A 10,383-nucleotide genomic window follows, 5' to 3' on the forward strand; every position below is an offset into this window, starting at 1 on the left:
AAGTCTCTGCACCCAAATGCCAACAAGTGGCTCCATGAGAGTGTGACACTTGTCACACTTTCCAAAAATTACAAAATGGTCCTTTTTCAAAATATCTTCTAAATTAAATTGTAAAAAGGTCCTTAAACTGAAAAATAATTATTTCACATAATTACACTAAAACCCCAAAAGTTATGAATAATTACACTAAAGTATGTATTCAAGGCCTTTATGAATAAAGTAAGCAACTAGCATGCTTCTCAACAAAAGTAAAAATACAAATGTCATAGAAATCAAATATCATGAATGCATGTAAAATCAGAATCAAATCTGGGCACAACAAGTGAGGTTATGCAAGGAAAAAAAGATAAATGGGAAAAAGACAAAATAAGGAAAAGACGAAAAAATAAAATCTCCGAAAAAGGAAAAGGAGGAAAAAGACCGAGTCATAACAACCTACCCTCCTTAAAAGGATTTCGCCCCCGAAATCGAGTCTTACCTGAAAGGGAGAACAAATGGGGATACCGAGAGCGAACCTCCTGTTCGAGCTCCCAGGTAGCCTCCTCAACGCTGTGATGTCTCCACAAGACCTTAACCAATGGGATGGTCTTGGTCCGCAAAACCTGCTCCCTTGCATCAGGAATCTGGACCGAACCCTCCTCGTAGGTCGCGTCTTCATCAGCAAAAACAACATCTGTCCACTGTAAAACATGCAATGGATCCGGCTTGTACTTCCTCAACATAAATACATAGAAAACGTCGTGAACCCTATCTAGGTCTAGCGGCAATGCCACATGATAAGCAACTTCATCGACGCGCTCCAAAATCTAAAATAGTCCAATGAACCTAGGAGACAACTTGCCTGTCTGCCGAAATCTCAGAAGTCCCTTCCGTGGAGAAATCTTAAGACAAACGTGGTCCCCTACCTCAAAAGACAAGGATCTCCTCCTCTTATTAGCATAACTTTTCTGCCCGCTCTGAGTTGTAGCCAACCACTGCCAAATTAACTTAATCTTCTCTGTAGTCTCAAAGATAATATCGGGACCTAAGGCGACTATATCACCTACCTCGGTCCAACAAACTGGAGATCTGCAAGGTCTGTCATACAACGCCTCAAAAGGTGCCATGCCAATACTGGTCTAGTAACTGTTGTTGTAGGCAAACTCAACCAAGGGTAAGTAGTCTTCCCAACTACCCCCAAAATCCAAAATGCAAGCCCGTAGCATATCCTCGAATATCTGAATGGTACGCTCTGACTGACCATCAGTCTGAGGATGGAATGTCGTGCTGAAATGAAGCCCTGTGTCAAGAGCCTCCTGAAAACTCTACCAAAAGTGAGACGTGAACCTAAGATCCCTATCCGAAACAATGGATACCGAAACCCCGTGAAGCCTGACAATTTACCCCATATACAGTCCACTAAGCCTTTCTACGTCATCTGTCACTGCCATAGGCAAAAAGTGAGCCGTCTTAGTCAATCTGTCAACAATGACCCAAACAGCATCATTCCCTGCCTTGGATCTCAGAAGTCCCGTTACGAAATCCATAGTGATGTGCTCCTACTTCCACTCTACTACTGCTACTGGTTGCAACAACCCTGCAGTTCTTTGATGCTCTGCCTTCACTTGCTGACAAGTAAAGCATTTAGCCATGAACTGAGAAACATCCCGTTTCATGCTTTTCCACCAAAACTGTCTCTGCAAATTGTGATACATCTTCGCACCACCAGGATGAACTGCAAGTCGAGAATGGTGAAAATCCTGAAGAAGAACGTCACAACAAGACAAAGGAATAACTATCTTCCCTCTGTACCTGAGACCACCGTCCATATGCAAGGTCCAACCCCCTACATTCTCGCCGCCTGAAATTCGATCGTGGATAGACTTCATCTCCCTATCCTCCTGATGTGCCTCAATAACTGTGCTAACAAGAGCCGGCTGAGCCACAAGGCTAAACAAAATAGCTGGTGAAACATCCTCATACAACTGCAAACCAAGCTCTGCAAGCTCTTCTAGCATCTTCCATATGTGAATGGAAATGCTAGCAAGAGTACCCCGTGACTTCCTACTCAATGCATCGGCCACCACATGGGCCTTTCCTTGATGATACTGTAACTCAAAGTCATAGTCCTCCATGAACTCAACCCATCTGTGCTATTTCAAGTTCAAATCTTTCTGAGAGAAGATATACTTGAGACTCTTGTGATTGGAGAAAACCTCGAACTTCTCCCCGTACAAACAATGTCTCCACCCCTTCAGGGCAAAGATAACTGATGCCAACTCCAAGTCATGTGTCGGATAGTTTAACTCGTGAGTCTTTAACTGTCGAAACCCATAAGCTACCACCCGTTCTGTCTGCATCAAGATGCAACCCAATCCTTCTCGTGAAGCATCACAATAAACCACGTAACCCAAACCACGTTTAGGTATGATTAAAACTGGAGCCGATGTCAATCTGACCTTCAACTCCTAAAAAGAAAAATCACAAGCCTTATTCCATATGAACTTGACTCCCTTGCGAGTAAGTCGAGTCATAGGTGCCGCTAAATGAGAGAAATCCCGAACAAACCTCCTCTAATAACCAGCTAGACCAAGAAAGCTCCGAATCTCGAACACTATCTTCGAACGCTCCCAATCCATCATAGACTCAATCTTCGACAGATCCACTGCAACACCACTCCTTGACATGACGTGTCCAAGGAACTTCACTTCCGATAGCCAAAATTCGCACTTCTCGAACTTGGCATACAACTGATTATTCCTAAGGATTTGCAACACTGTCCTCAAATGATACTCATACTCCTCTACCGAAGTTGAGTATACCAAGATGTCATCAACGAACACCACCACAAATCTGTCAAGATAGTCACTAAATTCACGGTTCATCAAATCCATAAAAGTCGCTGGAGCATTGGTCAAACCAAATGGCATCACCAGAAACTCATAATGGCCAAACTGTGTGTGAAAAACGATCTTGGATATATCCTCATCCTTAATCCATAATTGATAATAACCTGATCTCAAATCAATCTTCGAAAAGCATGTCGCTCCCTTCAACTGATCAAACAAGTCATCAATCCTAGGCAAGGGATACCTATTCTTGATCGTAGCATGATTCAACTTGCGATAATCGATGCAAAGTCTCAAAAACCCATCCTTTTTCTTAGTAAAAAGGACCAGTGCTCCCCATGGTGAAGCACTAGGACGAATAACGCCCTTAGCTTTCAAATCATCCAACTGACTTTTCAGCTCATCAAGCTCTGCCGGTGCCATACGATACGGCGCTATAGAGATGGGTGCTGTACCAGGAATGACATCAATGGCAAAAACAACTTTCCTTAAAGGAGGTAACTCTGTCAGTTCCGCTGGAAAGACATCAACAAAATCCTCAACAACTGCCGGAAGAACACGACCCAAACTGCTATCTTCGTCAACTAGTAAACTAGCCAAGTAGGATCTGTGGCGACTCCAGTCACCAATACTGAAAACCATCGCTAGGTGGGAATCACTCCGATCTCCCACAAAATGGAAACAATCTCCCTTGGGAGTGCAAACGGACACCCTCCCACGGAAGTAATCAATCGTCGCCCAAAAGAATGACAACCAATCCATCCTAAGAATGATGTCAAAGCCCGTCATATCGAGAACAACAAAATCGAACTCTAAGGTCCGTCCCACTATCTTAATAGCACAATCCCAACAAACACGATCCAAAGACACTGGACCCCCAACTGGTGTGTCAACACAAAGAAGACTACCTGGAAGTGTGACCTCTAGACCCAATGAATTTGCAAATGATGGAGAAATGAAAGAATGTGATGCACCCATGTCAACAAGAACCCGTGCCCAAGAACTGAAAACTAGAAAGATACCTTGAACTGAAGAAGTGCCTGCAGAAGCATCCGCCCGTGGAAGAGTACAGGCTCGTCCCTGAGTCCTTGAGCCCTGCTGTGAACTGCCCTGATAGCCTAATTGATGTGTAGAAGCAGTAGGTGTGGAACCCTTGGCCGGATAATTGCCAACTGGCGCCACTAGTTGTGGTGCCTGAGGAACTCTGAAACTAGACTGAACCACTGTAGACTGTGCTTGTACCATCTGTGAATCTGTGCCACCACATAACTTATTCAACAACCTTGGACAATCCTTCTTGAGATGACCTGGCCACTTACAATAGAAGCAAGCTCCCTGCCCTATTTTTGTAGAAACTAAAGTCTGACAGGCCTGTGCTCGAAGCTGTGGGCAGCGAGGCTTGATGTGCCCCGGCTGCTGACAATGGTAACAAACTACTCCCTGGGTTGATCCCAAAGATACAGGAACTGTGGATACAGAACGATTCTGCTGCAGTGCCCCCTGTGAGTGAGTATTGTTCCCTGCCCTGGCCTTCTTCCACTGACTCCTGGAAGATGATGGATTATCTCCATGAGGCTGCTTGTGTGAACCCCTAATCCGTAACTGATCCCGTTCCTCTGCTTTAGCTAGCATATCCCTCTCAACCACTTCTTTGTAAGTCCTTAAATCAAGAATTGAGACCCGTGGCCTGATGTCAAGATGTAGCCCATCCTGAAATTTCATTGCCCTGGCCTCATCTGTTGCTACCATATCCTCGACATAACGAGAGAGAGAAGTAAATCGTGTCTCATACTCAATGACACTCATAGTGCCCTGATAAAGACCTGCGAACTGTGTCCTCATCTCCCGCCTCATGGCCTTAGGAAAGAAGCGCTCGAAGAATAAATCTCTGAACTCGTTCTAAGTCATCAACTCAACATTGTTGACATTGGTCATAAACCTCCACCAAATATCTAGATCCCCCATGAACAGGGAAGCAGTCAAGGAAATCCTCAACCTATCCGTAGGTACTGCCATATTGTCTAACTTGCGAACCATAAGGTCCAACTAAGCTTCTGAGACTAACGGATCTGAACTCCCCGCAAATGAATCAATGTTAACCCTCTGTAGTCGCATAAAGTACTCTAGTGCCTCATTGACTATCGGTGTCGATGCCATTGCCAGAATTTATACCCCTGCCACCTGCCTGCGTATCAACTCCTATAGAGATTCAGCGATCCCCTGATTGATTCCCTGAGCCACTCGCTCCTCATAAGTCAGTGCCCGTGGCGGATTAGCATCCACGCCACGAACTGGATTCCTGGGCCTTCCCGGACCCCGTGTGAACTCAGTGTCACCCACCTGCTCCTCAGGGCCCTAACGTGAAGACTCTCCACGCGTAACAACCATGATGCTAAATGTACAAAAGAAAGAAAGCCAACAATAACATAAGTTATTATGACCAAGTGCAACTCACCCTATGAATACACGAAACACAAAGCAAGACAAGGCATACAACATGCTGTCATGCTAAAGCAGTTAAAGAAAGCCCTTAAAATAATTAAGCACTTAAGCAATTAAGCATACATGTCAAACAAGGATGCTCTTAACCATATAGGCATATAAGCATAAAGACATGTCATACTACCAAGCGTGTTATCAAGAAACACCTAAACATGTTATAATGCCAAAACATGTAATTAAAAACATATGAATGCATCAAAGTATATCAACAAAAGTATGATATGCACCCAAAACCCATCGTCCTAAGGTATTCAAACCTAGGAGCTCTGATACCACTTGTGACGGCCCAAGTTTTTCAACCCGGTGCGTTAGTGATGATCAGAAAGTTAATCCGATAACGAATCCGAAATGCGGAAGAAAAAGATGAACAAAGGTCTTAAGAGATAGAAGTCACTCCTAAGACACAAATATGACCATTCATGAGATCATGAAACTTAAAGAGAACAAAAACGGAAACAATGGTCAAAAAGGGCAAGATTCGTTATCCAAGGGGTAAAATGGTTAATTCACAACAAAAGAGAGAAACTTGACTCTAAACAAGTCAAAAAAAGGTGTATACAACCTAATCTAATCATTTTAAAACATTCCAAGAGGTTCCATGAACATTGGCTAAGATTCCCACATAATGCCTTACCCCGGTTGAAGTGAAAACTGACACTATCTCACTAAAATATGTATAACTCCTATTGTGTTAGGAATATGAGAATGGTATTGGTACCATTGGAAAATTGACTCAAAATCCTTGAGTTTAGGCTCAAGAATCACCCCATTTGGATTAGAAACGAAGAAGTTATGACCCTTTGAAGTTGGAAGATCAGTGTTGAAACTCAACAGAAGCTAGGCTCGGGATCAAGTTATTTCGGTCAACCGAAATAGAGTTTTGGACAACCAAAATGAAGATGCTGAGAGCTAAAAACATGAAGGAAAGGTTCTTGCTACTTCAGTAGACCAAAATAAAGGTTCGGTCAACCGAAATGACCCTTGAACAGTGCATTTGGCTACTGGAATGTGATTTTTCTGTGCATTGACAAACCCAAATGCCATCGGTCGATCGAATTGGAGTTTCGGTCAACTGAAACACCATAAAAAGCTACTGAAAAGCTGCTATGAGTCCAAGGTGCTAAGGTTCAACCTCTACTTTGAATCCCTTCATGAATTGGTTCAAAATGAATGTGCAAAACTGATTTTTCATGAGTTTTGAGAATGTGAACATGTCAACAACTTTGATATGAGTACTTGAATGTAAAATGATGGCCCATGGTCTCCTACACATCAACTACAAGATTTTCATATGTCAAACCTCCAAAATCAATTTTACAACATTTTGAAGCAAAAGTTCGATGCCATTAGAGTACAAATGTAAAAGCAAACATGTTTGGCCCTTGGCCTCTTTACATACATGTTTATAATGTCAAAAGAAAATATTTGAGTGTCATTACATATCAAGAAAGCTACTAAAGCTCTAAAAGTACCATACACCCATGGCATTCAAAATATGATATCAAAAGAAAGGCATGCTAAACATTTGCATGTCAATATACAAAAATGCTTCAAATAGCTCATAAGCCTCTAAGGATGATGAGCATCCAAGAACATAGTCTCTTTACCTGAAAAATAACCCAAACCACTAGGGTGAGTAATCAAGTTACTCGTAGGAAAAAGCATATGCGTATACCCTAAAATTTCAATATCTTTGCAAGATCAATATAGACGAATACAAGGGAGCATTCCACTTAACATCTATGTTCAAGGTGTTATAATGGATCATCTTAAGCTAACTTAAATGATTCTTTAACAACACATATCAATATCAATGTACTTAACAACATTAATTCGCCAATAACAAGAATTACAAGTTACAATTAAGCATTGGTTGTCAACTTGGAATTTATTGCGAAATCAATTAGTGGAATACTTTGACATCACATCTCGGACTAAACCAAGAACAAAATGTTTATTCCGGGCATTAACCCGCTGGGAAGACCACCCTAGTGCGCACTATCTCAATTGGGGAGAACTCATACCTCCCGCACTAAGGCCAAACTTTAGCCATGTTACTTAAACAATGTCCTAAGATAATCTAAAATATATCAAGTTCAAAACTCATATATATAGATAATAAAGCATATCAACCACCTTACAAGCACAAGTACTTTAAAACCACACAAACCATGTCTTAGGGTTCCAAGTCTAGAATGGCATGCTAAATGACAAGTACTCTTCATGATATTATGTACAATACAATACCCCTAACTTATCAATTCAAGTCATGCCTCAACAATAAGCTCTATATACTAATTATCAACATTTTAGCAATAAGCTTCTAAATTAATCACAATTTGTAATTCACAAGAACATAGAATTATTATCACAATAATATAGCAATTCAACTCAATAGAAATTGTATATAACATTAATAATTCTACTAGAGTTCTATATTACTACCCCATGTGAATTTACTACAATTTAGCACACCACTAAATTATATACCTTCTACACATAGTTTATATATATCATACATGCTTAAATCAATAAACCCTAAGTCAAGAAGTGAGGGTTTCCTATAATATGCAAGACTATCATATTAAAAGCATGTACACAATATATATTAAACCCCAAGGATTATAAAACACTTAGAATATAAACATACTACCACCCTTACCTCAATAGAGAATTGAATCTCTATAATCCAAGGAACCAAGCTCTAAATGTAAATCAAGTTTGGGATTATTGAAGAGGAGAGTGACCGGAATCTTTTCTCTCCCAAGGTTTATGCTCTAAGGTGAATGGAAGGAAACCAAAATGAAGGAATAAGCTATGGACTAAGCTTTCCTCCAATGGTGGATTTGCTAGAGTTATGAAGAACAAGTGTAAATGAAGAAGGTGAAGTGAAAATGGTGAGTGGAGGGTCTAGTAATCCTCCACTCACAATGTGCTCTTACACTACCTCTCACACACACACAATGCAAGACTAAATCTTGATCCTACACTTGTCACTAATCCAATGCTCCTCCCTAGGCTCAATCCTAAGCCTACACTTGTCACAATTCAATGGCTACATGTGCACTAATCTAAGGCCAACAAGTGGGTGAATCTCCACCCTCCAAATGTCAAGAAGTCATGGTGTCAAGTTTCTTCACCCAAATGCCAACAAGTGGCTCCATGAGAGTGTGACACTTGTCACACTTTTCAAAAATTGCAAAATGGTCCTTTTTCAAAATATCTTCTAAATTAAATTGTCAAAAGGTCCCTAAAACGAAAAATAATTATTTTACATAATTACACTAAAACCCTAAAAGTTATGAATAATTACACTAAAGTATGCATTCATGCCCTTTATGAATAAAGTAAGCAATTAGCATGTTTTTCAACAAAAGTAAAAATACAAATGTCATGGAAATCAAATATCATGAATGTATGTAAAATTGGAATCAAATCCGAGCACAACAAGTGAGGTTATACAAGGAAAAAAAGATAAACGGGAAAAAGACAATAGGGAAAAGACGAAAAAAGAAAATCTCCAAAAAAGGAAAAGGAGGAAAAACACCGGGTCATTACAGGGGCAGAGGGCGCCAGTGCCTTTTCCAGCTCCATAGATTCCACAGATTCAGGGACAGACTTATCCGGTATTACCAGCACCGCCGCAGCCTCCGGGACAGGCACCGCAGCAATTACATTATGGCAAGGTGTACAATCCCATGCCACAAGATATGCAGGCACCTCAGGCTGTTGAGGGTAGGTTTCCTATTCATGGTTTACTTGGATGTGTGTTATTTGATACGGGTGCTACACACTCATTTGTAGATAAATCATTTGTTGCTTTGTCTGGGATGATGACTCGGGTATGCAGTAGACCACAGTGTATTTCTACACCGTTAAGCGATACAGCCATTCTTTATGAGAGTGATGGGGCAGTGATACTAGATATTGGCAGACTCAAATTTCTAACCAATCTATTGGTCCTGGATATGCACACTTATTATGTGATACTTGGGATGGATTGGTTATCTCACTACCATGCCCAAGTTAATTGTTTTGATAGGTCTATTGTGTTTACCATACCTGGTCAGGACATGTATGTCGTCGCTATACCGCATTCTAGCGGGGTCACTAGCACCTATTTGTTCCATATGGAGGAGGACACGGAGGAAGGGACTGCTGTATCATTGAATAACATACTGATAGTACATGATTTCCTGGATGTATTTCAGGAGATTCCAAGATTTCCACCTAGTCGTGAGATCGACTTTGTGATAGACTTAGCTCCAGGCACTACGCCTATTGCTAGGGCACCCTATAGGATGGCACCAGTGGAGATGTATAAGCTAAGGGATCAGATTCAGCAGCTACTCAGCCAGGGTTTCATTCGCAGGAGTACTTCACCCTGGGGAGCGATGGTTCACTTCGGCTGTGTATAGATTACAGGGAGTTGAACAAGGTTACTATTCGTAACAAGTATCCTTTGCCCAAGATTGATGACTTGTTTGATCAGTTGAAGGGAGCTACTTAATTCTCTAAGATTGATCTGCGGTCTGGATATCATCAACTTCGGGTTCGGGAGCAGGATGTTTCGAGGACAGCGTTTCTCACTAGATATGGATCTTATGAGTTTCAGGTGATGCTGTTTGGATTGACTAATGCACCAGCGGTTTTCATGGATTTAATGAACAGAGTCTTCAGGGCTTACTTGGATCAATTTGTCATTGTCTTTATAGATGACATTTTGATTTACTCGAGGTCAGAGGACGATCATGCTAGATATCTTCGGATAGTCTTACAGATGTTTCGTGAGCACCAGTTGTATGCCAAGTTCGAGAAATGTAAATTTTGGCAGCGAGAGGTGAAATGTCTGGGTCACGTGGTGTCAGAAAGGGGAATAGCGGTGGATCCGGCCAAGGTTTCAACGGTGGTTGAGTGGGAATAGCCTACTTCACCTATGGAGATATGGAGTTTCCTCGGTTTGGTAGGATATTGCAGGAGGTTCATCCAAGGATTCTCAAAGATAGCGGGACCTCTCACTCATCTGACTAAGAAGGGTGTATGATTCATGTGG

Source organism: Cornus florida, unplaced genomic scaffold, assembly GCF_030987335.1.
Source record: "Cornus florida cultivar Cherokee Brave unplaced genomic scaffold, ASM3098733v1 CherokeeBrave_3.0.0_Hap2_Chr11, whole genome shotgun sequence".
Lineage (NCBI taxonomy): Eukaryota > Viridiplantae > Streptophyta > Magnoliopsida > Cornales > Cornaceae > Cornus > Cornus florida.